Genomic DNA, 7,856 nt, shown 5'->3' with positions numbered 1-7,856 from the left:
ACTTCACTGAAGTCAAATCCCCTGCTCTAAAAGCCAGGCATGTCGCTCAGGAACCGTGGGAAGCCGTAAAGGCACAAATGGAGGGAAAATGAAGTGGGCACATGTGGCGAATTAAATAATTAAAGCCATAGAACACTTGGCAAAGAACGAAAGAGAGAGGATGAGGTAGTGTCTAGCGGGAAGTGAGGGACAAGTACCCCCGTGATTGCATTTAAAATTCAAATCAGCTTCAGCCCGTGCTAGCCCATGCGTCCATTGCGCAAGTGGAGAGGAGCGGCTGTAGGGGGCAATAAGGTGTAATTACTTACATTATAATTATCAGAAACAAGGAGGCACTCCATCATTTCCAAGGGTTGCTGAGAGCCGGAGAAGAGATCTGAAAACATATTATCCTCTTTTCAGGGGGCTCTGGTGGTGTTCGTTAGTGATTTGGCTGTGAAGAATGAACGTGGCTGTTATCATGGCTAAATAACATAATTACAGAGGAGCAAATGGGTTTGGAAAAAATCAGAAAGAACCCCAACTTTGTTCCTCCTTCATACCGAGCCCACTTTAAAGCTGCAAATGGATTCAGAGGGGTTCAGATTAATTTACTCTCCTTCCTGTCATTTTCCTTACAATGTCATAGACAAGATCAGAAAGGGGAATGCCAAAATGCCACAGAGAGAACAGTGAGTGTTCTACCTTCAAGCTAATCAGGAGTGGGAAGCAGGAGATACCTCATGCTACAGCTGGTACTAATGAGTTTGAAGAGCCAACGGCTTCTCTGAACCTTTTGAAGTTCAACATGACTTTAAATGATGCTATGGAAACTTCCATGCCCACCAGCTTTTTTGGCACTAGAGCTGAGCAAATAATTAATGTTTCAGTTCCATGGCAGAGTCAAAAACATGGTTTGTTTTAAACCAAAACTACTTTTTTTGTTGTTGTTTTCCCCCGAAATAAAAAATTCAATTTTTTGTTTGGATTGAATGACACATTCGAGCAATTTGACACTGAATTTCATTTAGCAAATGTCGTTTCAAAACAAAACATCTCCAAGTTTTGACCATCCTCCCCCTTTCCCTCTCTCTCCCTCCTTCCCCCCTTGCTGAAACTGTTCCGCAAATTCAAGTCACTTTTATAAAGAGTTTTGGTGCCCTGAAAAATGTATTTTTCAGGTAATTTATTATTTGCTGGGGTTTTTTACCCAGCTTGAATTGTCACCTCATCTCCAGCCACCTTCATCCAGGAGCAGCTTCAAGAGCTTCCAGTAGATACACTGGTGGAGGGATCCTCTGGCAAGGAGTTCCATAGGTTGACTGTGTGTTGTGTGAGAACCACTGCTCTAAATTTAGTCCAGGGACCATGCTGGACCCCAGAGCAACCTGGATTAGGGGAGGCACAAAAGTGTGTTTTGTGCCCAATACCATGGGCTTTGCCTCCCAATCTCAGCCTGAGTTCCTCTTTCAATTGACTGGTCTCATTTAAAACAAATATTCTTAAATGCTAAAAAAGGTGACCTTCAAAGGGTAGGAGTCATGGCGTGATGGCTATCATTGTAGATAAGAGCCTGTATCCTAGGTTAATTCATCAGTCGAGTTTGTTTAAACTTGGGCCCTCTACAGTCTGACCTGTGGCTCCTGTAATCACCAGATCGTATGTTGGAAAAGTCACACCTTAGCTTTTATGCTTGAGATGAGGACAGATGTGAGGCTGACTTCTTTGGAGCATTCCACGAGATTCCATAAGTAAGAAACTTTAATTCCATCGATGGAATTAAAGTTTCTTACTTATGGAATCTCGTCCTCTCCACTGAATGAGTTTGACACCCTGACCGGCAATCAACGAGACCTTCTCCTGCTATACTCTGGGCAGGGTGAGCTGCAGGACTTTCTCCGCTGAAGACTCAGATCTCCAGCATGCTCTGCCTCTACAATAGAACCCAAGGGGGAGACGTGTTACTTAGAGTTGATGAGGCAATTACCCGACGAGAGGTTTCGTTACACTGGCTCGGACGCTCCGCTGGGGCCGTGGTTTAGCACATTTTCTAGTTTCATGATATGAATGGCAACCCTCATGCTTCCAGACTCAAGCACTGAAAACCTAGAGATGAAATTATTCCACTGAGGGTGTTGGATGGAGCCACCAAAGTGGATTATGAGAGGCCCTTACTGGGGAAGGAGATGAAGAAAAGGGACAATAAGTAATGGAGTTACGTTAATTAACTAAAACATGAGGGATTCAGTTCTGTTTAGATAAACCTACTAAACCCTCACCACAGCTTATCAAGGTCTTGGTCTGGAAATGGTTATTTCTCAGTGAATAAAGTCAATAATACAGTACAAAGAACATAAGAACGGCCACACTGGTCAGACCAAAGGTCCATCTAACCCAGTGTCCTGTCTGCTGACAGTGGCCAATGCCAGATGCCCCAGAGGGAGTGAACACAACAGGGAATCAGCAAGCGATCCCTCCCCTGATGCCCATTCCCACAACTGACAAATAGAGGCCAGGGACACCATTCCTGCCCATCCTGGCTAATAGAGATGGACCTAATCTCCATGAATTTATCTAGTTCTTTTTTTAACCCTGTTAAAGTCCTGGTCTTCACAACATCCTCTGGCAAGGAGTTCCACAGATTGACTGTGTGTTGTGTGAAGAAATACTTCCTTGTGTTTGTTTTAAACCTGCTACCTATTAATTTCATTTGGTGACCCCTATTACTTGTGTTGTGAGAACATGCAAATAACTTTTCCTTATTTACTTTCTCCCCACAAGTCATGATTTTGTAGACCTCTATCCTATCCTCCGTTAGTCTCCTCTTTTCTAAGATGAAAAGTCCCAATCTCATAGACTCATAGACTGTAAGGTCAGAAGGGACCACTATGATCATCTAGTCTGACCCCCTGCACAATGCAGGCCACAGAATCTCACCCACCAACTCCTGGAATAATCCTCTCACCTATGTCTCAGATATTGAAGTCCTCAAACGATGGTTTAAAGACCCCAAGATGCAGAGAATCCTCCAGCAAGTGATCCGCAAGTCCCAATCTTATTAATCTGTCCTCATATAGTAGCCGTTCCCAACCCCTAAACATTTTTGTTGCCCTTTTCTGAACTTTTTCCAATGCCAAGAGATCTTTTTGAGATGAGGCGAGCACATCTGTACGCAGTATTCAAGATGTGGGCGTTCCATCCCTTTCTTAATGATTCCTACCATTCTGCTTGCTTTTGTCACTGCTGCTGCACATTGGCGGCTTTCATTGCCATATTTTTATTTCAGATCTGGATTTTTGTGACCTTTTAAAAAAATTATTAACCTAGAGTTTTACTTTTTCCACTAAACAATACTTGCTAATAACTGAAATGATAATGGGATTAATTAGATCCTTTTCATGCTTGCCACAGCATAGGAAAGCTCTCCTGGAAATATGGGAACTTTATTGGAGAGAAAAAAAATCCTATCAGGTCAAAACTCAGAAGGCTGCAGTTTGCATTACAAGCTGAATCTCAGGCGGGGCTTTCATCCTAGCAGCTCTTAACAGTAAGTTGGTGCTGACAGCTAAGTTTTACTTTGAATGAAATTCAAAGAGTGAAGAGATTTGTCCAGCAAACCTAGGAAGGGGGTGCGTGGGTCCCTGAGATGCCAACCTTTTCGCTTCCAGACAGTTCTAGTTTCCAGCTAGTTTTTCATACTCATTGGCCTCTGTTTCTTGGTACCTCAGTTTACCTCCCTTCTTCAAGTCTTCTTAAGGGAACTAGCAGCAAATGGAGGTAAAAATGGACTTGCTCAGTGATAGATCCTCAAAATTCCACCAAATGGTGGTAGAAGAGGTTTGGGTTCTGCCTGCCACAATAGCCACTGTGGATATCTGAGAGCTGGCACCTCCTCCTCCCACTCCACCTCCTCTGCATCTTCAGCCCACCAAATTGCTGAGATGGAAGACACCAGCCCCCGTGGTGTGGGAGGCTAGAGGACTCCAGGCAAACACCCTGCATTGGCACCCAATATCCCTCTCGAGTAGCCCTGTGACCATGCAGGAGATTGATGAGCCCAAGATTAAGCCTGAAGGCCAGCATGGGTCTAGCCTCAAGCCCCAAGACCACGCAGAAGACACCCCCTTCCCCCGCATTTGTCCCTCTGGAACATTCTCCGCAGCCACTGCTTGCTTGTCTGAGGGAAGGAGTCTCCCTTCCTGCTGGGGGACAGGAGAGCAAGGCCAGGGAGACGGCTAGCAGGCAGGGAAGTCGACGTATTCTGCAGGCGTCTGGCTGGTTCTGTTTTAAATCTCAGTTCCTTTTTAGAATGTTCCTAGTGATGCTGGGTGCACTAGTTCCTCCCCACACACAAGCACGGCTCCCAGAAGCCCACTGTAAACGCACCTCACACGCCCCTTCACTAATTCGTCTCAAGACTCCCTAGGCATTGAGCAGGGCCCCTTCTCTGTGGGGTGCCTCACAGTTGTGAACAGTAACACAGAAGGAAAGTGCAATTTCACGGAGCAGACGAGCATAAGCCAGACGGTGTCACACCCGCGTAGGTGCATTGCTCCAGAACACGTCCTTACCTAAATGACTGGCCAATGTCTATCAGCAGGAGGGCAGGTGGGAATGTTGCCTGCATGGTGGTGTTCCTGGGATTGTTTTTAACGGCATTTGCCTGGGTTGTGGAGCTTCATTTCAGACCTGAGGTTCCCGTTTTACCCATTGTTTCAGGGCGTAGGCACAAACTGCATCCCGGATTTCCCTACCCTGTGGTGACCCAGCAATCGGGATGAACATTTGCTGGATCTGGCTGTCTATAAATGCTCTGGAAGCCAATTTTCTCCTGTGTCCCACCATACTCCCCTTTGGTCTCACCAATATTATGAAGCGCATAGCACTCCACAATAAAACAGACAGCCTCAGCCATGTGTATAGGTTTTGCCAGCTAGCCTTCAGCCACCCAAAGGCACACACCACTACCTTTCATTTGTAGGGACACTCTCATTTTCTGGATCAGTGATGTCAGGTCTGGGATTCATTAGCCAGGGTAGGAGCAGGTATTCTTGGGGACCCCACATAGCTGTCGGCGTGGAGACACCATACAGAACCACATCATTTCTTGGGGAGCATTTTGGGGTGTGTCTACACAGCACAGTTATTTCGATATAACTGATGTTATTTCGAACTAACAACGTGAGCTTCTACACAGCAGTTCTGCTATTTAAAAATAAAATATCTTATTCCGACGTCTGTAAACTGCATTCCACGAGGAATAATGCCTCTTCCGAAACAGCTATTTCAAAATAGCGGTAGCATGGAGGCTCTACTGCTGCTCTTTCAAAATAGCTCCTCCCCCAGGCTCCTGGGGCTCGAAATCGAGGTAGCGCATCCACATTGGGGGAGCCTGCCTTGCACTAATTTTGAGGCTTCCCTGTAATGTGGACGCGCTATTTTGAAATAGTTATTTCGGAAGTTATTTCAAAATAACTTATTTGGGAAGAATTTCCTAGTGTAGACATGCCCTGAGTGTCATGAACCCTTTCTTTGTGTCTGAAGGCAATGATTACACACCTGCCTTTGTGCTCCACTAGAATTTGAAGGAGGAGTGAATGGTACACTTTCTGACTGGCTTACTCACTCCTAGTGGGGGGCAAAGTGTGGGGATATGGGTGCTACTAATGGCCCCACACCATTTGGAAATCCCATTCTCTGGGACCCTCTATCATTTCCAGACCTTTGGTGGTGGCCACCCACGGGGGTGCCGTTAGCTTTGTAAGCCTGCACCTCAGAGGGCCTGACCCTGGATTTCCCTCCCCACCAGTGGCTTGTGAGTGACCCCCAGTGTTGCCAGGTTCAACAGGGCAATGGCCACCCACTTCTGCACCAATATGGGGCTTTAGAACCAAGTGTTTGCCACTGTAGGGTGGAAGCCAACTTCTCACACAGCGCCAGGACCATCTGCTTCCTCATTCTGAAGCTCTTCGGTCACAGCGTGTCATCCCAGGCTTCCAAGACACCGTGATCCCACAACACCATGCTGATCCTCCTGGCCAAGAAGCGGTGGCCCGGCCGTGGAAATAGAGTCACAACACCAGTAACCTCCTGCATGTCTCTGGCATAGAGCATCAGTGGATCAGCCACTGTCCCAGGCTCCCTCCTTTGCGTTGTGACGAAAGTTCAAGGCCATTCAACCGAGATTCTTGCAGGTCACGAACTGCAACTCGGAGGCGGCTGTTCTGCAAGAAAGAGCAGAAGCAAAACTACATCCTCGGTCACTCACTCCATGTCTTCCACCAACATGGGCAGGAGAGAGCAGTGGAAGGGAGCTATCAGCACTGAATGCATGACGGCAACTGCAGTACCAGCAGCACACTGCAAGGAGGATCCTACACAGCCTCCTGAGACACAAAGGACCCTGGGATACCACCCTGGAAATGCTAGTGCTCACTGGGTGTACCAGAAAGCACCGTATGGCTATGGGTATTCCTGGGGTACGGAGACGTGCCCACCACAGTGTGTTCGGACATTCAGCGCTAGACAGAGTACAAGGGTGAGCAGTCCCACAGCCCAGTGTCCATGTCCAGAGGCCAGTGTAGATGTAGCTTCACTGCCTTCCAGCCCCGTCTTTGAATAGTATCTCCACTTTAGAGATGGGGGAGAGCAAAACACAGAGAGCCAGATCCTCAAAGAGAGCTAGGCTTCAACTTCCATGGAAATCAAGGAAGATCTGGGCCAGAGAACCTGAGGAACTGGGCCAAGACCACATGGTAAGTCAGTGGCAGAGGCAGAAATAGAATCCAGACCTCCTGACTCGTTTCTGGGCTTTAACCACTGGGCTGTTCTAATTTCAAGCAAAGAACCATTTATTTCCCCTATCCCTGCCTCTTCCCCCACCAGTACTGCAGCCCCCATTGGCTAGAATACACCATGTTTTATTTGCCGTGTTTCCTCAAGCAGTCAGACTAGTGCAGCCCCTCACATGGCTTTATAAAAGGATACAAAAAGCCAGGGGGTAGGGAGAGGAGCTGCCTCTTTCCCCAAGTCCAGCCCCTCCTGGACATCAAATAAGGCCGGAGGCCTGCTGAAATAAGTGCAATATAATCACGTAAGTGGAGACGGCATCACAGTTACAGCTGAGCTAATAAGTGAGATGTTTAGTGGCTGTCACTGCGGGGTGGGGGGCCGCCGGGCCCTGTACCCCAGTCCACAGCCGGAAGTGACTCTCAGCCAGCAGGGAGAACAGAAGGTTTATTAGGTCACAGGGGTACCGCGTAGAACAGACTTGTTAGCACAGGAACAAGGGGCAGTCGGTACCATCCATCTTGGGGAGAAGGGGCCCTGAGCCCTGCCCCTCCCCCATTTCTGCACCAAGCCAGCTAGACTCACTCACACACCCAGCGCCGGGTTCTATTCCTCCAGCCCTGCCTCCTCCATCCCCATCTAGATAGTAATGCAGTGTCCAGGGAAACTGAGGCACGCACCTGGGCTTACTACAGGTCAGTCGAAGTCACATGCAACATAACAAAGCAAACAGAGTGCATGCAATCCCCTCTTCCTCACAGTGGCTAAACCAAAACAATCTGAACAAAAATTCACATAATTTCAAACCAAAAGAAATTATTTGGAGCAAAGTGAAATGGCAAAATGGTTCATTCTGACATTCATGGAAACAAACTGCTTCATGTTATTTTTTTCTTCTGCTGAAACAATTCACCCATCTCCACCCCAATTCCTAAGTAGTTTTCTCCAGGATAGGTTGTTTTATACGTCCTTCAGCTAGCATTTTCTAACTTGAGAGCTTGACTTTAATGGTAACATTCTTCTGTTATTGCAGGGATTATGCAAAATAGCATATAAAATAATGAAATTACTCCCTGCAGTGAGCATAG

Source organism: Pelodiscus sinensis, chromosome 18 (assembly GCF_049634645.1).
Source record: "Pelodiscus sinensis isolate JC-2024 chromosome 18, ASM4963464v1, whole genome shotgun sequence".
Lineage (NCBI taxonomy): Eukaryota > Metazoa > Chordata > Testudines > Trionychidae > Pelodiscus > Pelodiscus sinensis.
This window is presented reverse-complemented; position numbering follows the sequence as displayed.